Source organism: Entelurus aequoreus, linkage group LG08 (genome assembly GCF_033978785.1).
Source record: "Entelurus aequoreus isolate RoL-2023_Sb linkage group LG08, RoL_Eaeq_v1.1, whole genome shotgun sequence".
In the NCBI taxonomy this organism is placed as follows: Eukaryota; Metazoa; Chordata; class Actinopteri; order Syngnathiformes; family Syngnathidae; genus Entelurus; species Entelurus aequoreus.
Window position 1 is genome coordinate 62,866,847 of NC_084738.1, and position 24,957 is coordinate 62,891,803.

Sequence of the window (24,957 nt, forward strand, 5' to 3'; positions counted from 1 at the left end):
AAACCTTACAAAAGCACATGTTTCTAGTAAAATTTGCAAAAATACATTATTTGAAGCATTATTAGACATTTTGCATGTTTGGTTTTGGAGTTATGTTTGAATAACTCTCATATTTAGTATGAAAGTTATACCGTCATATATAGCAAAATTACTATATTTTGTGTTTGCAAACCTTACAAAAGCACATGTTTCTAGTAAAATTTGCAAAAATACATTATTTGAAGCATTATTATACATTTTGCATGTTTGGTTTTGGAGTTATGTTTGAATAACTGTCATATTTAGTATGACAGTTATACCGTCATATATAGCAAACAATACTATATGTTGTGTTTGCAAACCTTACAAAAGCACATGTTTCTAGTAAAATTTGCAAAAATACATTATTTGAAGCATTATTAGACATTTTGCATGTTTGGTTTTGGAGTTATGTTTGAATAACTCTCATATTTAGTATGAAAGTTATACCGTCATATATAGCAAAATTACTATATTTTGTGTTTGCAAACCTTACAAAAGCACATGTTTCTAGTAAAATTTGCAAAAATACATTATTTGAAGCATTATTATACATTTTGCATGTTTGGTTTTGGAGTTATGTTTGAATAACTGTCATATTTAGTATGACAGTTATACCGTCATATATAGCAAAAAATACTATATGTTGTGTTTGCAAACCTTACAAAAGCACATGTTTCTAGTAAAATTTACAAAGATACATTATTTGAGGCATTATTATAAATTTTTTCATGTTTGGTTTTGGAGTTACGTTCGAATAACTGTCATATTTAGTATGACAGTTATACCGTCATATATAGTAAAATTACTATATTTTGTGTTTGCAAACCTTACTAAAGCACATGTTTCTAGTAAAATTTGCAAAAATACATTATTTGAAGCATTATTAGACATTTTGCATGTTTGGTTTTGGAGTTATGTTTGAATAACTGTCATATTTAGTATGACAGTTATACCGTCATATATAGCAAAAAATACTATATGTTGTGTTTGCAAACCTTACAAAAGCACATGTTTCTAGTAAAATTTGCAAAGATACATTATTTGAAACATCATTAGACATTTTGCATGTTTGGTTTTGGAGTTATGTTTGAATAACTGTCATATTTAGTATGACAGTTATACCGTCATATATAGTAAAATTACTATATTTTGTGTTTGCAAACCTTACTAAAGCACATGTTTCTAGTAAAATTTACAAAGATACATTATTTGAGGCATTATTATACATTTTTGCATGTTTGGTTTTGGAGTTACGTTCGAATAACTGTCATATTTAGTATGACAGTTATACCGTCATATATAGTAAACATCAATCAATCAATCAATCAATGTTTATTTATATAGCCCTAATTTACAAGTCTCTCAAAGGGCTGTACAAGCCACAACGACATCATCGGTACAGAGCCCACATACGGGCAAGGAAAACTCACCCCAGTGGGACGTCAATGTGAATGACTATGAGAAACCTTGGAGAGGACCGCATATGTGGGTAACCCCCCCCCACCCCTCTAGGGAAGACCGAAAGCAATGGATGTCGAGTGGGTCTGACATAATATTGTGAAAGTCCAACACATCAGCGAAAGTCCAGTCCATAGTGGGGCCAGCAGGATGTTTGCAAACCTTACAAAAGCACATGTTTCTAGTAAAATGTACAAAGATACATTATTTGAGGCATTATTAGACATTTTGCATGTTTGGTTTTGTATTGCTTTGTTCGCATTATCTCATGATTCTAAGAACATTACTGTCATATTGAGTAAAAAACTGTTTTTTGAGTTTTAAAACCTTACAAAAGTACATGATTATAGTTAAACTCACAAAGATACATTATTTCAGGCATGATTACACATGTTGCATGTTTGGTTTTGGAGTTACGTTTGAATACCTGTCATATTTAGTATGACAGTTATACTGTCATATATGGTAAAAAATACTATATTTTTGTGTTTGCTAACCTTACAAAAGCACATGTTTCTAGTAAAATTTACAAACACACATTATTTGAGGCATCATTGGACATTTTGCATGTTTGTTTTTTTATTGAGTTTTTTGCATTATGTCATTATTCTAAGAACATTACTGTCATATTGAGTAAAAATCTGTTTTTTGAGTTTTAAAACCTTACAAAAGTACATGATTATAGTTAATTAGATTATAGTTACATTATTTCAGGCATTATTACACATGTTGCATGTTTGGTTTTGGAGTTATGTTTGAATAACTGTCATATATAGTATGACAGTTATACCGTCATATATATTAAAATACTATATTTTGTGTTTGCAAACATTACAAAAGCACATGTTTCTAGTAAAATTTACAAAGATACATTATTTGAAGCATTATTAGACATTTTGCATGTTTGTTTTTCGATTGCTTTTTTCGCATAATCTCATGATTCCAAGAACGTTACTGTCATATTGAGTAAAAAACTGTTTTTTGTGTTTTAAAACCTTACAAAAGTACATGATTATAGTTAAACTCACAAAGATACATTATTTCAGGCATGATTACACATGTTGCATGTTTGGTTTTGGAGTTACGTTTGTATAACTGTTATATTTAGTATGGCAGTTATACCGTCGTATACAGTAAAAATAATATATTTTGTGTTTGCAAACCTTACAAAAGCACATGTTTCTAGTAAAAATTACAAAGATACATTATTTGAAGCATTATTAGACATTTTGCATGTTTGGTTTTGTATTGCTTTTTTTGCATTATCTCAAGATTCTAAGAACTTTACTGTCATATTGAGTAAAAAACTGTTTTTTGAGTTTTAAAACCTTACAAAAGTACATGATTATAGTTAAACTCGCAAAGATACATTATTCCAGGCATTATTACACATGTTGCATGTTTGGTTTTGGAGTTACGTTTGTATAACTGTTATATTTAGTATGACAGTTATACCGTCATATATATTAAAATACTATATTTTGTGTTTGCAAACCTTAAAAAAGCACATCTTTCTAGTAAAATTTACAAAGATACATTATTTGAAGCATTATTAGACATTTTGCATGTTTGTTTTTTGATTGCTTTTTTCGCATAATCTCATGATTCCAAGAACATTACTGTCATATTGAGTAAAAAACTGTTTTTTGAGTTTTAAAACCTTACAAAAGTACATGATTATAGTTAAACTCGCAAAGATACATTATTTCAGGCATTATTACACATGTTGCATGTTTGGTTTTGGAGTTACGTTTGTATAACTGTTATATTTAGTATGGCAGTTATACCGTCATATACAGTAAAAATAATACATTTTGTGTTTGCAAACCTTACAAAAGCACATGTTTCTAGTAAAAATTACAAAGATACATTATTTGAAGCATTATTAGACATTTTGCATGTTTGGTTTTGTATTGCTTTTTTTGCATTATCTCATGATTCTAAGAACGTTACTGTCATATTGAGTAAAAAACTGTTTTTTGAGTTTTAAAACCTTACAAAAGTACATGATTATAGTTAAACTCGCAAAGATACATTATTTCAGGCATTATTACACATGTTGCATGTTTGGTTTTGGAGTTATGTTTGAATAACTGGCATATTTAGTATGACAGTTATAACGTCATATATAGTAAAAATACTATATTTTGTGTTTGCAAACCTTACAAAAGCACATGTTTCTAGTACAATTTACAAAGATACATTATTTGAAGCATTATTAGACATTTTGCATGTTTGTTTTTTGATTGCTTTTTTCGCATAATCTCATGATTCCAAGAACATTACTGTCATATTGAGTAAAAAACTGTTTTTTGAGTTTTAAAACCTTACAAAAGTACATGATTATAGTTAAACTCGCAAAGATACATTATTTCAGGCATTATTACACATGTTGCATGTTTGGTTTTGGAGTTATGTTTGGATAACTGGAATATTTAGTATGACAGTTATACCGTCATATATAGTAAAATACTATATTTTGTGTTTGCAAACCTTACAAAAGCACATGTTTCTAGTACAATTTACAAAGATACATTATTTGAAGCATTATTAGACATTTTGCATGTTTGTTTTTTGATTGCTTTTTTCGCATAATCTCATGATTCCAAGAACATTACTGTTATATTGAGTAAAAAACTGTTTTTTGAGTTTTAAAACCTTACAAAAGTACATGATTATAGTTAAACTCGCAAAGATACATTATTTCAGGCATTATTACACATGTTGCATGTTTGGTTTTGGAGTTACGTTTGTATAACTGTTATATTTAGTATGGCAGTTATACCGTCATATACAGTAAAAATAATACATTTTGTGTTTGCAAACCTTACAAAAGCACATGTTTCTAGTAAAAATTACAAAGATACATTATTTGAAGCATTATTAGACATTTTGCATGTTTGGTTTTGTATTGCTTTTTTTTTGCATTATCTCAAGATTCTAAGAACGTTACTGTCATATTGAGTAAAAAACTGTTTTTTGAGTTTTAAAACCTTACAAAAGTACATGATTATAGTTAAACTCGCAAAGATACATTATTTCAGGCATTATTACACATGTTGCATGTTTGGTTTTGGAGTTATGTTTGAATAACTGGCATATTTAGTATGACAGTTATACCGTCATACATAGTAAACATACTATTTTTTTTGTAAACCTTACACAAGCACATGTTTCTAGTAAAATTTGCAAATATACATTATTTGAAGCATTAGGGGTTATTTGGGATAAACCCCTGTCTGGGATGAGTGGACATGTGCAGGAGCGAGATTACCTGACCTCCTCTGTCGGTTCATCGGAAAAGCTCAAAAGTGTCCTTCATGTTTACAAAAAGATGAAAAAACGACTGCATGTCTTCACCTCAACATCCTCAACTTACCTAACGCTATACCAACTCTTCATTACAAATGAATGCCAAATTAATGCCTTTCCAGTTCAATTCACACATTTAAAAACACCTTTAAGGCCAATGTCTTAGAAACATGCATTGCTCTTATATAAACACCAGTACACTGTTAATAACAACTAACTGTGGTACATAAAGTGTTTGCATATAGTACAAAAAAAACCAAAAAACTGAAGTTGGCACGGTGTGTAAATGGTAAATAAAAACAGAATACAATGATTTGCAAATCCTTTTCACCTATATCCAATTGAATAGACTGCAAAAACAATATATTTAACGTTTGAACTGGTTAACTTTGTTATTTTTTAGCAAATATTAGCTCATTTGGAATTTGCTGCCTGCGACGTGTTTCAAAAAAGCTGGCAGAAGTGGCAAAAAAGACTGAGAAAGTTGAGCAATGCTCATCAAACACTGATTTGGAACACCCCACAGGTGGACAGGCTAATTGGGAACAGGTGGGTGCCATGATTGGGTATAAAAGCAGCTTCCATGAAATGCTCAGTCATTCACAAACACGGACGGGGGCGAGGGTCACCACTTTTGCGAACAAATGAGTCAGCAAATTGTTTAAGAACAACATTTCTCAACGAGCTATTGCAAGGAATTTAGGGATTCCACCATATACGGTCCGTAATATCATGAAAAGGTTCAAATCACTGCATGTAAGCGGCAATGCCCGTGATCTTCGATCCCTCAGGCGGTACTGCATCAAATAGGCACATCAGTGTGTAAAGGATATCACCACATGGGCTCATGAACCCTTCAGAAAACCATTGTCAGTAATTACAGTTTCGTCGCTATATCCGTAAGTGCGAGTTAAAACTCAACTACACTATAAAAAATAAGATTTGCAATTGTTGGACTACCGTATTTTTCGGAGTATAAATCGCACCGGATTATAAATTGCACCTGCCGAAAATGCATAATAAAGAAGGAAAAAAACATACATAAGTCAAACTATGAAAAAAACTGCGACTTATAGTCCGAAAAATACGGTAATTATAGTTTTCAAGTTAGTCCGACTCAGAAATAAGGTTTCACTATGTGTAACTACCAAAACAGTGTCTGGCCAGTAGAGATGCGCGGATAGGCAATTATTTCATCCGCAACCGCCTCACAAAAGTCGTCATCCACCCGCCATCCACCCGAACTAACATTTTATCAAAACCACAACCGCCCGCCACCCACCCGTTGTTATATATCTAATATAGACGACGCAAGGCAGAAAGGAGACTGAGCAGTTAGCATTCCAAAACCCACAATGCATCTCTGCCATGACCCGCCCCCGCCGAATTCTTATTGGTTGGCGTGTGTGTGACGATGGCTGCTCGATCGCTGTTTTCTGCTGCATATTTCACTACGTCCAGCTTGTAATCTGCAGTGTATGATTTCCTTTTCGGTGCCATTTTAGTTCAGTCCTTCTCAGTTTTTATAAGTTACCGCCAACGTTGATGTGGTCCATTTTAATAGCTCCGGCAGTAGCGTATAGCAGTTAGCATTCCAAAAACCCACAATGCATCTCTGCCATGACCCGCCCCCGCCCAATTCTTATTGGTTGGCGTGTGTTTGACGATGGCTGCCATTTGCTTCGTCGCTGACGCGAATGAGATAAATAATATTATTTGATATTTTACAATAATGTGTTAATAATTTCACACATAAGTCGCTACGGAGTATACGTCGCACCCATGGCCAAACTATGAAAAAAACTGCGACTTATAGTCCTAAAAATACGGTATGTATTTTTTTTTTCTGAATTGGTTCAACCGCCCCCCGCCCGAATCTATTTAAAATCAATTTTTTTCGTCATGCAGCCGCCCGACCCGCGGATTATCCGCGGAGTCCGCGGTTGTGTCCGCAAACCGCGCATCTCTACTGGCCAGCAAACTTTGAGAGTTGAGAAAACGCAAAAATCTTGTTGCATCATGTTGCCTTGAATATTTGCGTTTTCTCAGCTTTACAGTGTATGCAAAGCCGAAGCCTTTTATCAACAACACCCAGAAACGCCGCCGGCTTCTCTGGGCCCGAGCTCATCTAAGATGCATGATCCTTCAAGATACACTAAAACACAATGAAAGTCGTGGCATTAGCCTCTATGTTATTCATTCACAACATAGAGGCTAATGCCACCACTTTAGCTCACAATACAATAATTGTTTGTTCCCAAATATTTTGAAGTTGCACAGATTACATTTTGGGCACATATGTGACTAAAATGGTTGTAAATTCAAGCCCTGGAAATATTACTTAATTACTTGAATTAAAGTAATATCTGGATCGGGATCATTTGGCTTGTATATAATATATTTATATATATATATATATATATATATATATATATATATATATATATATATATATATATATATATATATATATATATATATATATATATATATATATATATATATATATATATTATGGCAAGCCGTTAAGGAAATTAAATATAAATGGAAGGCTGAATAGAAATGAGAAACTTTTATATATACTGTAAATAAGAAAGACTTAGAGTCCGTCTGCTGATCTGAAAAAGAGCCAAAACTGTCAAAGAGCTGAGGGACCATCTTCAAAGTGCAATGCTGAAACAAATAATGCAAACAATAAAATGTAACTTCCAGGGCTTGAGATTAACGTAGTCCCGTCGTCCCGGGGATGGTTAAAAAATTCACGGGACGAAATTAAATGCTCCCCGGGACGATGGCTTTTAACCTATTTGTTTCTTTTTCTTTTTATGTATTTATTCATTTTACATTTTATATTAAATGTCTTGGTTTTTCCACCCTCTGAAAATCCTATGAAATGTTTAACAAGCCATCCAATAATAATACAACAGCTATTAATGTAACAATACAATAAAACAAATGTATTTAATGATGTTTTTTCATTATTTTAACAATAGGCTAATGTATATTACTTTATATAGATTCTACAAGAAACACAAAACTTAAAAACTAAATTATTTACAATTGCAGATACAAGGTTCTTGTTCTGCAGTGCTGTGTGCTAATGTGCTTCGTACACCTGCAGGACCGCAAGCAAGGGCATAGAAAATGCAGACTGGATTTTGAGTGATGTGGGCATTTTTTATATGAACAAGTGGATTGGATTGGATACAGATGCACTAAAGGGGCTCTCTACACTATGAAGTGAGGGGAAACTGAGTGAATAATGACAGGTTATATGATTATTTATTTAAACTCATATTCGGGCCACTTTCTAATGAATATGTTGGCATGTATTTGTAAAAAAAAAAAAATATATATATATTTTTGTTTTTTTTTGTATTTTTTTTTAACACCAAATTATTTAGGGGGGCTTAAGAACATTTTAGGGGGGCTTGAGCCCCCCTAAAATAGGCCTAACAACGCCAATGCACAGTCCAATTAGTGCGATTGCAAATTCCAAGAAAACGTGCATCGTTGATTCTACAGTTTCCAAGTGTGTTATTTATGTCAGTGGATTCACAAAAATGGCCGTCAGCTCGGCTATTTACTGCTCCTCTATGAGATTACTCTCATTAAATAGAAAAACGCTCACTTTGGCGCCTCCCTCCGCTACAAAATGCCGCTATTAAGTTTCGGCGAGCGGCTCCTCACACAATAGGAATATTGTCACACGAGATGAAGGGATGCATCACATTGTGTACGTCTACGAGCCAATCAAAAAGCTCGGGTTTTGTGTATTTGCCACAAACACCCCAGAAATAGCCATCCGTGATCTCGACCCACCCAGTCGATAGGAGGAGGCGGTGAAACCTGATTACAGACCGCCGGCATCCCAGGCTGAGGTTTTGATCCCCCACCCCCACTCGGCTGAGGCGGATCAGAGACAGGTGTGATGCTTGATTAAAAGGTGCAAGTTCTGCCTGCACAGGTGCCAACATTTGATGCTTTTGTGCGTTTCAGATTAGTTTACTAGGACAACCTTCGTTCTCGCCGCGGCCAACGTAGGTCATGGAAACAAAAGGGATAAAGAGATAAAAATAACAACATCATCCCGGCAAGAAATCTGCGTTCAAAGAACTCCGGCTTATTAGTGATTCCCAGAGCCCCAAAAAAAGTCTGCGGGCTATAGAGCGTTTTCTATTCGGGCTCCAGTACTCTGGAATGCCCTCCCGGTAACAGTTCGAGATGCTACCTCAGTAGAAGCATTTAAGTCCCATATTAAAACTCATTTGTATACTCTAGCCTTTAAATTGACCCCCTTTTAGACCAGTTGATCTGCCGTTTCTTTTCTGCTCTGCCCCCCTCTCCTTCGCTGCTGACCTGTCTCCACTCAAGATGATCTCCTGCTGGCCCCACTATGGACTGGACTCTCACACTATTAACTAGATCCACTATGGACTGGACTCTCACACTATTAACTAGATCCACTATGGACTGGACTCTCACACTATTAACTAGATCCACTATGGACAGGACTCTCACACTATTAACTAGATCCACTATGGACTGGACTCTCTCACTATTAACTAGATCCACTATGGACTGGACTCTCACAATATTAACTAGATCCACTATGGACTGGACTCTCACAATATTAACTAGATCCACTATGGACTGGACTCTCAAACTATTATGTTAGATCCACTATGGACTGGACTCTCACACTATTATGTTAGATCCACTATGGACTGAACTCTCACACTATCATGTTAGATCCACTCTGGACTGGACTCTCACAATACTATGTTAGATCCACTCTGGACTGGACTCTCTCACTAATATGTTAGCTCCACTATGGACTGGACTCTCACAATATTATGTTAGATCCACTCTGGACTGGACTCTCTCACTATTATGTTAGATCCACTATGGACTCGACTTTCACACTATTATTTTAGATCCACTATGGACTGGACTCTCACTATTATGTTAGATCCACTATGGACTGGACTCTCACACTATTATGTTAGATCCACTATGGACTGGACTCTCACACTATTAACTAGATACACTATGGACTGGACTCACACACTATTATGTTAGATCCACTATGGACTCGACTTTCACACTATTATTTTAGATCCACTATGGACTGGACTCTCACTATTATGTTAGATCCACTATGGACTGGACTCTCACACTATTATGTTAGATCCACTATGGACTGGACTCTCACTATTATGTTAGATCCACTATGGACTGGACTCTCACACTATTATGTTAGATCCACTATGGACTGGACTCTCACACTATTAACTAGATACACTATGGACTGGACTCACACACTATTATGTTAGATCCACTATGGACTGGACTTTCACACTATTATGTTAGATCCACAATGGACTGGACTCTCACTATTATGTTAGATCCACTATCGACTGGACTCTCACACTATTATGTTAGATCCACTATGGACTGGACTCTCTCACTATTATGTTAGATCCATTATGGACTGGACTCTCTCACTATTATGTTAGATCCACTATGGACTGGACTCTCACAATATTATGCTAGATCCACTATGGACTGGACTTTCACACTATTATGTTAGATCCACTATGGACTGGACTCCCACTATTATGTTTGATCCACTATGGACTGGACTCTCACACTATTATGTTAGATCCACTAGGGACTGGACTCTCAATATTATGTTAGATCCACTATGGACTGGACACATCTGCGGTCCCCTCCAAGGTTTCTCATTGTCATCACATTGGGTTGAGTTTTTCTTTGCCTGATGTGGGATCTGAGCCGAGCATGTCGTTGTGGCTTGTGCAGCCCTTTGAGACACTCGTGATTTAGGGCTATATAAGTAAACATTGATTGATCCATGTTTGTTTCTCCGGTCAGATTGGTCACAAGCTTTTTTGGGTAGTTGCCCAAAGAGCCAGATGGCAAGACGAGGGGAGCTGGACTCACCCTTGGAGAAAGGGTGAGGGTCATCTCGGCTGGACGCCTCCTGGGTCAGCTGTCCTGGACATGCCAGGCTGGGAGGAGGTCTTTGGGGTGGGCCAGGGCTCGGCAACCCAAAACGTTGAAGGCGCCTTATTGGACCAAAAATACAAAAAACAAATATGTCTGGAGCCGCAAAAACATGAAATGCCGTATATAAGTCTTATAATGAAGACAACACATGATGTAAGTGTCTATATTGGCCTACTATCAAAATGTCTTTAAAAGTCTTATAAAAGTGTTATAATGAAGACAACATATGATGTAAGTGTCTATATTGGCCTACTATCAAAATGTCTTTAAAAGTCTTATAAAAGTGTTATAATGAAGGCAACACATGATGTAAGTGTCTATATTAGCCTACTATCAAAATGTCTTTAAAAGTCTTATAAAAGTGTTATAATGAAGGCAACACATGATGTAAGCGTTTATATTAGCCTACTATCAACATTTCTTTAAACGTCTTATAAAAGTGTTATAATGAAGGCAACACATGATGTAAGTGTCTATATTAGCCTACTATCAACATTTCTTTAAAAGTCTTATAAAAGTGTTATAATGAAGGCAACACATGATGTAAGTGTCTATATTAGCCTACTATCAACATGTCTTTAAAAGTCTTATAAAAGTGTTATAATGAAGGCAACACATGATGTAAGTGTCTATATTAGCCTACTGTCAAAATATATTTAAAAGTCTTACAAAAGTGTTATAATGAAGGCAACGCATGACGTAAGTGTCTATATTAGCCTACTATCAACATGTATGTAAAAGTCTTATAAAAGTGTTATATTGAAGGCAACACATGACATAAGTGTTTGTATTAGCCTACCATCAAAATGTCATTTAAAGTCTTATAAAAGTTTTATAATAAAGGCAACACATGACGTAAGTGTCTATATTAGCCTACTATCAACATTTATTTAAAAGTCTTATAAAAGTTTTATAATGAAGGCAACGCATGATGTAAGTGTCTATATTAGCCTACTATCAAAATGTCTTTAAAAGTCTTATAAAAGTGTTATAATGAAGGCAACGCATGATGTAAGTGTCTATATTAGCCTACTATCAAAATGTCTTTAAAAGTCTTTTAAAAGTGTTAAACATGAAGGCAACACATGACGTAAGTGTCTATATTAGCCTACTATCAACATTTATTTAAAAGTCTTATAAAAGTGTTATAATGAAGGCAACACATAACGTGTCTATATTAGCCTACTATCAAAATATATTTAAAAGTCTTACAAAAGTGTTATAATGAAGGCAACACATGACGTAAATGTCTATATTAGCCTACTATCAACATTAATTTAAAAGTCTTATAAAAGTGTTATAATGAAGGCAACACATGACGTAAGAGTCTATATTAGCCTACTATCAAAATGTCTTTAAAAGTGTTATAATGAAGGAAACACATGACGTAAGTGTCTATATTAGCCTACTATCAAAATGTCTTTAAAAGTCTTATAATGAAGGAAACACATGACGTAAGTGTCTATATTAGCCTACTATCAAAATGTCTTTAAAAGTGTTATAATGAAGGAAACACATGACGTAAGTAATTACAGATCTTGTATTATTTGAAAGAAAAACAATTGTAATAATGAGAATTAAGATCTATTCTATGTGTAAACATGTGGAAAATAACTTTCGCCCCTATGAAAAAGGTATTATTTTTGCAATAAAACTGTGTTGTTAAGTTCTTTCCACGATACTTTCTATATTGTGTGGCGTTTGTAATGTAAATGATTAGGTTAAGGTCACCTGCTTTATGCTGACACGTACAAGTCATCTGGGACAGTGTCACATGACCGGAAATAATCCAAATAACCAGTTTGAATGTCTAAATGTCAGCTTGAAATATTTTTAGCAGAGCCCCAACCTCCATCCAGATTAGTCGATATTCACACAAAGAGACTTTGGAAACCTCCAAAAGCTCAAGGGATTTATTAATTAAGCGTGTTGCACAAAAGTTCAATATCAAACGCCTCACCTGCAGCTTGAATTATAACGATTGTGCACTTATTTCAAATGAATTCAAAGTCATTAAGACCTCATTTTCACTGCAGTCACCTCACCACCTAAAAAAGACACAAACGTGTAAAGAGAGCACAAATAACAGAATTGACAACGTCTGCATCCCATAATAACCACAAGTATAACAAGACCAAAGAATATTCTGCATTCAAATGGAACTTTCCAGCAAACACGGTCAAAATACGGCCATCTTGTATGAATGTGGCTGTGGGGGGAGGTGCAGTCAGCGCTGCCCGTAGGAGAAAAAGTCACCGCCGCTGTCCATGGTACTGAGGATGAGCACCATCGGGCAGGGGCGGGGCATGTGCTGACGGCGAGACACAGCTGGCAGGTGATTAGATTCCACAGGTGGTACGTGTTAATCTAATTATCTGTTGTCTTTAACAGTAAACGGCCGGTAGCAGGAGGGGGGAGAGTCGGAGAGTTGGAGAGACTTTGGAAGGACTTAAAAGTCAAATATAGGAAGCGACTTCCACAGTGGCTTTGTGCAAAAAAGTATTGACGTTTACGTTTGATTAGAGGTGGGTACCGTTCATATTTGAACAAATACGGTACCAATTTAAGGTACCTGCATTGGCGTTGTTAGGCCTATTTTAGGGGGGCTCAAGCCTGTGCTCAAGGGGCTCAAGCCCCCCTAAAATGTTCTTAAGCCCCCCCTAAATAATTTTGTGTTAAAAAAAAAAAAAAAAAAATCTTTTTTTTTTTTATTTATTTATTTATTTTTTTACAAATACATGCCGACATATTCATTAGAAAGTGGCCCGAGTATGAGTTTAAATAAATAATCATATAACCTGTCAATATTCAATCAGTTTCCCCTCACTTCATAGCGTAAGGTAGAGAACCTCTTTAGTGCGTCGGTATCCAATCCATTCCACTTGTTCATATAGAAAATGCCCACATCACTCAAAATCCAGTCCGCATTTTCTCTGCGACCTTGCTTGCGGTCCTGCAGGTGTACGAAGCACATTAGCACACAGCACTGCAGAACAAGAACCTTGTGTCTGGAATTGTAAATAATTTAGTTTTTAAGTTTTGAGTTTCTTGTAGAATCTATATAAAGTAATATACATTAGCCTATTGTTAAAATAATGAAAAAAACATTAAATATATTTGTTTTATTGCATTGTTACATTAATAGCTGTTGTATTATTATAGGATGGCTTGTTAAACATTTCATAGGATTTTCAGAGGGTGGAAAAACCAAGACATTTAATATAAATGTAAAATGAATAAATACATAAAAAGAAAAAGAAAAAAAAATGGTTAAAAGGCATCGTCCCGGGGAGCATTCAATTTCGTCCTGTGCATTTTTTTTTTACCGTCGGGACTACGTTAATCTCAAACCCTGGAAGTTACATTTGATTGTTTGCATTATTTGTTTCAGCATTGCACTTTGAAGATGGTTCCTCAGCTCTTTGACAGCGTTGGCTCTTTTTCAGACTAGCAGACGGACTCTAAGTCTTTCTTATTTACAGTATATATAAACGTTTCTCATTTCTATTCAGACTTCCATATATATTTAATTTCCTTAACGGCTTGCCATAATATATATATATACACTACCGTTCAAAAGTTTGGGGTCACCCAAACAATTTTGTGGAATAGCCTTCATTTCTAAGAACAAGAATAGACTGTCGAGTTTCAGATGAAAGTTCTCTTTTTCTGGCCATTTTGAGCGTTTAATTGACCCCACAAATGTGATGCTCCAGAAACTCAATCTGCTCAAAGGAAGGTGAGTTTTGTAGCTTCTGTAACGAGCTAAACTGTTTTCAGATGTGTGAACATGATTGCACAAGGGTTTTCTAATCATCAATTAGCCTTCTGAGCCAATGAGCAAACACATTGTACCATTAGAACACTGGAGTGATAGTTTCTGGAAATGGGCCTCTATACACCTATGTAGATACTGCACCAAAAACCAGACATTTGCAGCTAGAATAGTCATTTATCACATTAGCAATGTATAGAGTGTATTTCTTTAAAGTTAAGACTAGTTTAAAGTTATCTTCATTGAAAAGTACAGTGCTTTTCCTTCAAAAATAAAGACATTGCAATGTGACCCCAAACTTTTGAACGGTAGTGTATAAATATATTATATATAAGCAAAATTATCCCGATCCAGATATTACTTTAATTCAAGTAATTAAGTAATATTTCCAGGGCTTGAATTTACAACCATTTTAGTCACATATGTGCCCAAAATGTAATCTGTGCAACTTCAAAATATTTGGGAACAAACAATTATTGTATTATGAGCTAAAGTCGTTGCATTAGCCTCTATGTTGTGAATGAATAACATAGAGGCTAATGCCATGACTTTCATTGTGTTTCAGTGTATCTTGAAGGATCATGCAAGTAATAGTTTCTTGTTGATGCTGTAAACAAAATGTCACTGTGCAAACCCATGTTTGTTGTTGTACTGAACACACATTGAAATAAACCCACTGAAATAATAATAATAACAATGATTCATTTCTAAGTCTTTGTTAGCCGTTTGTGAAGTTTTGTGATCGTGTGCTACGTTCGCTTGCATCCTGTGCATCTCCTGGGGGCTAAGCCCCCCCTGTCCTTAAAAGCTAGTGACGCCCCTGGGTACCTGTATACAAGTACCAATTTTCGGTACTTGTATGTGTGTTGATGAATAATTGTTTTGGATAATAATTGCTTGTTGTTGTTGTTGCATTACCTGGTTATGATAACTGCTGTCCAGTTGTTATATATTCTATGACTAAAATGATGCAATTACAATTGCAAGTCCAAGATAATACAAAACCAGTGAAGTTGGCACGTTGTGTAAATGGTAAATAAAAACAGAATACAATGATTTGCAAATCCTTTTCAACCTATATTCAATTGAATAGACTGCAAAGACAAGATATTTAACGTTCAGACTAGTGTTGTCCCGATACCAAAATTTTGGTACCGGTACCAAAATAATGTTGATACTTTTCGGTACTTTTCTATATAAAGGGGACCACAAAAAATTGCATTATTGGCTTTATTTTATAAAAAAAAAATCTTAGGGTACATTAAACATATGTTTATTATTGCAAGTTTGTCCTTAAATAAAATAGTGAACATACAAGACAACTTGTCTTTTAGTAGTAAGTAAACAAACAAAGGCTCCTAATTAGTCTGCTGACATATGCAGTAACATATTGTGTCATTTGTCATTCTATTACTTTGTCAAAATGATTAAAGACAAGTGGTACAAAATGAATTATTAATCCACCTGTTCATTTACTGTTGGACCAAGTGTCCCCGCAACCAGCGAGGGAGAGTCAGGTGGCGGCGACGCGTTGAACGCCGCTGCACTTGGTAAGGCGGGCGACCATCCGTGGCCAACGAGGAGGTGGGTGCACTTGGCGAGGCGGGCGACCAGGGAACGGCCACATCCGTGGCCGACGGGGGGTGGGCGGGCGTGACGCCAGAACCTCAGCAGTCTTTGAGTCCTTCCCCCAAGTCCTGGGCGTTGCTGCTGTTGGCGCCAAAGGCGTCCATGAACCATCCGGAGACGAGGAGGCAGCCACGTCGTCGGCGAGGCAGGCGTGGAAGCAGCAGACGTCGCCGGGGCAGGCATGGAAGCAGCAGACGGTGCTTGCCGTGGTGCAGCAACTGGTGCTAGCCGTGGTGCAGCAACTGGTGCTAGCCGTGGTGCAGCTACTGGTGCTAGCCGTGGAGCAGGAATGGGTGCTAGCATTGGAGCAGGAACGGTTGCTAGCATTGGAGCAGGAACGGTTGCTAGCCTTGGAGCAGGAAGGGTTGCTAGCCTTGGAGCAGGAAGGGGTGCTAGTCTTGGATCAGGAATGGTTGCTAGCCTTGGAGCAGGAAGGGGTGCTAGCCTTGGAGCATGAAGGGGTGCTAGCCTTGGAGCAGGAAGGGGTGCTAGCCTTGGAGCAGGAAGGAGTGCTAGCCTTGGAGCAGGAAGGGGTGCTTGCTTTGGAACAGGAAGGGGTGCTAGCCTTGGAGCAGAGACAGGTGGCGGTGAGCTACGGTGTGTAGTGAAACATGTTTAGCTATTCCTCGTCCTGCAGGGATGACGCTCGTAAGAAACTTAGTGTATTTGTCGCCATGGAGAACATTACCAACTGTTCCCGAACAACACACAAGTCATTGTATTTTTGTCAAGATAGAGATAGATGCTGGTTTTTACTGTAGGTAAAGAGCATGAACAACATCATAGGGGTGGGCCAAAGAAAATGCAAATTACTGCACATAACCATTACCAACTGTTCCCAAACAATACACAAGTCATTGTGTTTTTGTCAAGCTATAGATAGATGCTGTTTTTTTTTACTGTACACACTAAAAATGCTGGGTTATTTTGATAACCCATTTTATGACTTGCTAGTGTTGGGTTAAATTGTTGGAGTTATTTTTATGAAGAGCAATCCATTTTTTGGGTTATAAGGGTATTATTTTAACTACATTTCTGAGTTTTTAAAACTATGAACCATTGTTGGGTTGTTTGTTTGTGTTGAATAAATTAAACCCAATAGTTGGGTTATGAATCAGCCAACATTGAGTTGAGCAGAACTCAACTTTTGGGTTAAATATTTCAACCCAATAGTTTGGTTAGGAATAACCCAACTTTTTGGTTAAATAATTCAACGCAAAAGTTGGGTTGAAAAAAATGTACCCAAAATGTTGAGATAAAATAACCCTAATAAGGGGTTTGTCCTTTTCTGAACCAGCAGTTGGGTTAAAATTGGGTTATTGTTTTAACCTGACATTTTTTAGTGTGTAGGTAGAGAACATGAATAACATTATAGGGGTGGGCCAAAGAAAAGGCAAACTACTGCACATAACCATTAGCAACTGTTCCCAAACAACACACAATTCATAGTTTTTTTGTCAAGATATGGATAGATGCTGTTTTTTTGTAGGTAGATAACATGAATAACATGATATGAGTGGGCCAAAGAAAAGGCAAACTACTGTATAAAACCATTACCAACTGTTCCCAAACAACACACAAGTCATTGTTTTTTTGTCAAGCTATAGAAAGATGCTGTTTTTTTACTGTATACACTAAAAAGTTCTGGGTTATTTTGATAACCCATTTTATGACTTGCTAGTGTTGGGTAACATTGTTGAGTTATTTTTATGAAGAGCAATCCATTTTTTGGGTTATAAGAGTAATAGTTTAACTAAATGTCTGTTTTTTAAAACTATGAACCATTTTTGGGTTGTTTGTTTGTGTTGAATACATTAAACCCAATAGTTGGGTTATGAAACAACCAACATTGAGTTAGCAGAACTCAACTTTTGGGTTAAATATTTCAACCCAATAGTTTGGTTAGGAATAACCCAACTTTTTGGTTAAATAATTCAACGCAAAAGTTGTGTTGAAAAAAATTAACCCAAAATGTTGAGTTAAAATAACTCAAATGAGGGGTTTGTCCTTTTCTGAACCAGCAGTTGGGTTATAGTTGGGTTATTTTCTAACCCGACATTTTTTTGTGAATATCATTATAGGGGTGGGCCAAAGAAAAGGCAAACTAAATAAATACTTAGAGTGGGGTGTGGGGACCCCTAGAGGTAATTGTAGTGTGTCCCAAGCTAAATGACAGATAGTTAATAGTAATATTTGTACACTCTCAGTTACATTAACATTGATGTCATGTGGGCCCATACATAGAAATCAAGATTTTGTAGTGTAGCTTGCTACAATTCTCCGGGCATAGCTTAGCTACATTTAATCGGGAGTAACTTGTAGCTTCGCTTATGAAGTATTCCAAGTAGCTTGCCCGTCAGTACACATAATTGCAACATACATGCAAGCTGTATCTCCTCTAAAACAAGCAGGAACAGTGAAAGGGTTTCTCTAAAAAAAAAACAGTGAGTCGACAAAGAAGAGTCATCAAGTACTTCCCTCTCTTTAAAAAAAAAAACTCTAACTGCACCTTAAGCCTTCAGTAAAAGATGTACGGTCCGCGGCTTAATAAAGACGTTGTTTAAAATCCCGGCTGCCGCCCCTCGATGTGTTTTGGAGAAACGAAACGACGCACCCGTGCTCACTTTGCGCTTATGGTTATTTAAACACTCAGCGGCCAAAAAAAAAGAAAAAAAAGTGGGCCGCGGTGGGCGGTCGATAATGAGCTGTGATGGAGTCAAATGGAAATCAGATGTCCTCCCTCCCCCCCACCCCCACTACTCTGTCTAACACGTCTAAAGCCTTTTTTTAATTGAAGGAGTGCTGAGCTTTAATTGTCAATAGGCTGCCATTGGAAATTCATGAGCCGCTTTAACAAAGTCTCTTATCGCTGCAACTATTCTTAAGTCCCCTTTTAAAACAGCTGGTTTCGATTGTCCCACTTGTTCAAACTCGTCTTTAGTTTATCCCTCAAGTTTCCCCACCTGTGCCTTCGCATGTTACTACAATTATTGTCTTCCTGGAAACAAGACAAATCCAGCCAATGGACCGGGTGGGAAACAAGAACCGTGTTTTTCAGGTCATATATGTTATTTTTTATCTTACCTTGTATTCATCTAGACTAGAGTTCTAGAGTCTAGTTCCCTAGACCAGTGGTCCTCAACCACCGGGCCGTGGCCCGGTACCGGTCCGTGGACCGATTGGTACCGGGCCGCGGCCGCACAAGAAATAAAAAAATTAAAAAAATTAAATTAAATTAAATTAAATCAACACAAAAAACACAATATATATATTATATATCAATATAAATCAATACAGTCTGCAGGGATACAGTCCGTAAGCACACATGATTGTATTTCTTTATGACAAAAAAAAAAAAAAAAAAAAAAAAATTTTTTTTTTTACTACCCCCCCCCCCGTTCCATGGAGCAAATTTTCAAGCATTGACCGGTCCGCAAGTACAAAAAGGTTGGGGACCACTGCCCTAGACTAACACCCTCCCCCCACCACATCCCACCTCCCCGGATTGTAATTAATCAAATGTAAATAATCAAATGTATATACTTGTTCTTATGCTTTCTGAGCTCACTATGTTCTCTGCTCGCTGTACATATCCTACCAAGTCAGACCTACACTGTTTCAATGTCCATTTCTCTGATGACACAATTGTTGAGGACTGAAGTGCTGATATCAACCAAACCTACCCCCCCCCCCCCGCCCCAACCCCCTCCACATCCCACCCCACGGATTGTAAAAAATGTGAATAATTCAATGTATATACTCTGATGATTAACTTGTGTGATGACTGCACTATGATGATAGTATATATTTATACCATGAATTGATTAACGTGGACCCCGACTTAAACAAGTTGAAAAACGTATTCGGGTGTTACCATTTAGTGGTCAATTGTACGGAATATGTACTGTACTGTGCAATCTACTAATAAAGTCTCAATCAATCATCTTAAAAATGCATCAGCTACAGCAGGGGTTCTTTACCACAACTTTTCCACTCAAATATAAATACTGCGTTAGTCGTCTTATTTTTGATCTTAATCATTTTGAATAATTATATCCATTATTTGTTATAACTATTGAATGAACAGACAAAACCCCAAATCCAGTGAAGTTGGCACGTTGTGTAAATGGTAAATAAAAACAGAATACAATGATTTGCAAATAATAATTTTCAACCTATATTCAATTGAATAGACTACAAAGACAAGATACTTAACGTTCGAACTGGAAAATGTTGTTATTTTTTGCAAATATTAGCTCATTTGGAATTTGATGCCTGCAACAGTTTTCAAAAAAGCTGGCACAAGTGGCAAAAAAGGCTGAGGAAGTTGAGGAATGCTCATCAAACGCTAATTTGGAGCATCCCACAGGTGAACAGGCTAATTGGGAACAGGTGGGTGCCATGATTGGGTATAAACGGAGCTTCCATTCACAAACAAGGACGGGGCGAGGGTCACCACTTTGTCAACAAATGCGTGAGCAAATTGTCCAACAGTTTAAGAACAACATTTCTCAACCAGCTATTGCAAGGAATTTAGGGATTTCACCATCTACGGTCCGTAATACCATCAAAAGGTTCAGAGAATCTGCACGTAAGCGATTATTTACGGACCTTCGATCCCTCAGGCGGTACTGCATCAAAGAGTGACATCAGTGTGTAAAGGATATCACCACATGGGCTCAGGAACACTTCAGAAAACCACTGTCAGTAACTACAGTCGGTCGCTACATCTGTAAATGCAAGTTGAAACTCTACTAAGGAAAGCGAAAGTCATTTATCAACAACACCCAGAAATGCCGTAAGCGTTTTATTTGATCTTTGTGGAAAATATTGGAAACAATGTCTTGTCAAGCTTATGTAATGAGATGCAAGTGTAAGCCACTGTGACACTATTGTTTTAATTTTTTTAAATGTTTTTATTTTATTTAAATTTGTTTATATAACTGGCTGTGATGATAATGTAAATGAGGGATTTTTAATCACTGTTATGATGGAATTCCTATTAGATTTAGAAACTTCCTTTTATTGTCATTCAAATTTGAACTTTACAGTACAGATATTAATATTGATACTGTCGTTGATATTATCAATTTTTGTTTGACTATCGTATTTTTCGGGCTACAAAGCGCACTTAAGACTCTTTCATCTTCTCAAAAATGGACAGTGCGCCTTATAACCCGGTGGGCCAAATGTACGGAATAATTCTGTTTTTTCTTACCGACCTATAAGCCATTTTATTTGGTACATGGTGTAATGATAAGTGTGACCAGTAGATGGCAGTCACACATAAGAGATACGTGTAGACTGCAATATGACGCCAGTAAACAACAACAAAACTTTATTAGTTCCTTTAAAAATAAAGAACATTACACACTGCACTCAAAAGTCTGTCAAAATGTTTTAGTACGACTTTGAATCCGCACCCTTTGATGGATTGTTGGCCCATTCCGGTTACCGTAGTCAGAGATACAAGTATTACTATGGTGTGTGTAAAAGGACAACAAAACGGCACCCATTAGCAGACATATTATTTGGCGTTTTGTTTCACAATTTTACGCAAAACCAACTTTAATTACATTCTGGTACCTGCGAATGTGTATTTGAGATCTGCATAAGTCCTGAAAATTTGCGCACGTCCGCCACTGTAGTCCGTGCTGATAAGCTTCTTCATTTTCTCTATCTTCTTATTATGGGACATTCATCCTCCGCTGTTGCCATTTCTAATATAAAGTAATGTACATTTCTAACTTACATCTGTCAGTAAACTCGCCATGAAAGCGATAAAACATACCGGTGTAGTGAGTCTACATTATTCACCCAAGGAACTTTAGTTATTAGAGAGTTCCGGTTGGACGTTTTTTCACGGGACACGTTGTTGTTGCACTAGTTATATCTAATCTTGTCAAATGATATAAAAGCACAAAGATTATTATTTATTCAACACATAAACCCCAGGCTTAGGCCAGGCTGATTGAAAAAATGAAGTATGAACCAAATGTACTGCATAAGAAGGGACTCATAAATAACTGACAAAAAATATATATATACACACATTTGTGTCGTGCTAAAATAAGTAAAATGTATTTATTTTTTTCCCCTTTTTTTTAAAAATATATTTTATTAATATTATTATTATTATTATTATGTATTTATTTATTTTATTTATTTATTCCCCTACCTCGGGGGGGGGGGGGGGGGGGGGGGACTCGGCGGGGCGGTTGCTGGTTGTTCCATCTCCATCGTTGGGGTCCCTGCGGGTGGGGTGGGTGGTTCCTGTGGCCCCGTGCTGGGTGGTCCTGTGGCGGCCGGCTTGGGTGGGGTGGCCGTGGGCCCTGTTGCCGGTGGGGCGGGGGCGGTCTTCCCGTCCGGTTGCGGGGGGTCTCCAGGCCCCTCGGGCGGGGCGTCCCGCCTTTCTGTCCGTGTGGGGTGTGGTCTCTCGCTGGCTTGGGGTCTGGCTTCCCCCTGTTTTTCTCGTGCCTTGTCCTCTGCCGGGTGCGTCTGTCTGCGGCCTGCTGCTGGCCCTTGTGGGCGGCACGGTGGGCCAGGCTCTGGGGTTCCTGTCGCTGTCCGGCTTGGCTGCGTGGGGGCGGTGGCCCCTGGTTCCCTGGGCACCACACCTACTGTTTGTGGGATGGGTTCTCGGGGAGGCTGGGGCCGTACTCTGGCTCCCGCACACACTGGGAGTCAAATGTATTGTACATGCAAATTCACATATACTCACACACATACATACACACATACATAGGTACCTACGCTCCCACATACATATACAAATAAATACAGTACATATTTACACACTCAAAGTTCGTACATCCACACGCACATTCATTATACAAACATACTGTATACACATACTGTACATATACATTCACTGTGAAAACATACATATACACATACTGTACATATACATTCACTGTACAAACACACACATACACATACTACACATACATTCACTGTACAAACACACACATACATATACTGTACATATACATTCACTGTACAAACACACATTTACACATACTGTACATATACATTCACTGTTCAAACACACATACTGTATACACATACTGTACATATACATTCACTGTACAAGCACACATACACATACTGTACATATACAAGTACATATGCACACATACACTCATGCACATAATCACGTTTCATCAAACATATATTAACGTTGTTGCCCTAGGGTAGACTGGGTATAACACATGGCACACTGACAAAGCTTAACCTATTTTACTATAACAATCTACAAGGTTAAGGTTGCTTCTCTTTCTTCCCCTCCATTTTTCTGCATTCTTTCGTATCTCAAGTTATCATTACGTATATGTATTGTTGCATTTGAACAATTGTATTGTTGATAATAAAGGTAAAGTACTGGTATTGTTTATTATCAATAGCACTATTTCTATTGGTATTCATATTGCTCCATTTTTAGTGTAATAATGCTCATTGTCATTTCTGTATTTTTTTTTTTTTTTTTAATTCTCGCTAACTGCTTATTTGCTATTACTTTTACCATCATATTTGTACATGTCGTATTTGCTGATGTTGCTCTGTTGTTGTTGTTGTTGTGTTTGCTGTTGTTGTTTTTGTCTCTCTGTCTAATCCCCCTCTTGTCCCCACAATTCCCCCCTCTGTCTTCCTTTTTCTCTCTTTCTATCCCCTCCTGCTCCGGCCCGGCTGCACCAAATGATAATATAAATACATTTAATAAAGTCAAAATACAAGTAAGGCAACAAGAGAAGTATCCTACACTTCTCTTTTGTAAAGTAAATCTGAACAGCCGATATGGGCATCTACATCTGCTATATGACTTGCCCGAGAAGCTGGGCAGGACATTAAAAAATTGTTTTTTTTAAAAATTAAAAAAATAAAAAAATAAATAAAAAATAAATACAAAAAATAAGTAAAATTATTAATAAATAAGTTTCCTAAATAAAAATTTAAGTGCAAAAGAAAATACAGTTTTTCTGCCTAAATCATATTTTTTTAGCTTAAAAACATTCTCTATGACTTTCGCTTCAGACTTTTCCTTTTTTGTTTGATATTGTCATTACTGCCACAAGTGGTGGAACAGTGTATTACAACTGAGCACCGCCGCGGCCCATACGGACCACAGCTGAGAATCTGATTGTGAGGGGGTGTGGCCTGCGGACCTGCAGCGAGGCGGGGTGTGCCGGGGCCGGCTCCGAGATCGGCGACAGGTGCGTAGATGGCCCACCTTGGCGCGTTTATCTGATCACCTGTCACTCTATAAAAGGGCAGCAGCCGGGAAGGAAGAGGTTTGGAGAAGTTGAAGTGGATGGCTGAAAAGCAACCCGAGGAACGAGACCGTCACAAGAGGCGATTGCTGAAAAGCAGAATAAGTTTATTGAAAAATAAACCAAATCACAAAACCGTCGAGCCGGTCATGTCTCTTCTGTGTGGTCCGAAGAACCCGGAGATGCAAGACATCCACACTGATATTTTTTGGCGGCCCTCTAGAGGGCGTTCGAGACCCAACGATGGGCTACAGTACATTTGGTTGTTGCAAACTTCACTGCATCTCTAAGGTGCTGTTTGCAACTCCCTCACGGTAGCATTTTGCAACGCAAAAAAAATATATAACCGGAACGTCACCGTCTCGTCATTGCGTACGCGCAGAGAGTGCGTGCACACATACAAAAACAGTCCAAGAAAAGTAATAAACAATTTGCCGTCATGCTGTTGTTGTTATGACAGAATAT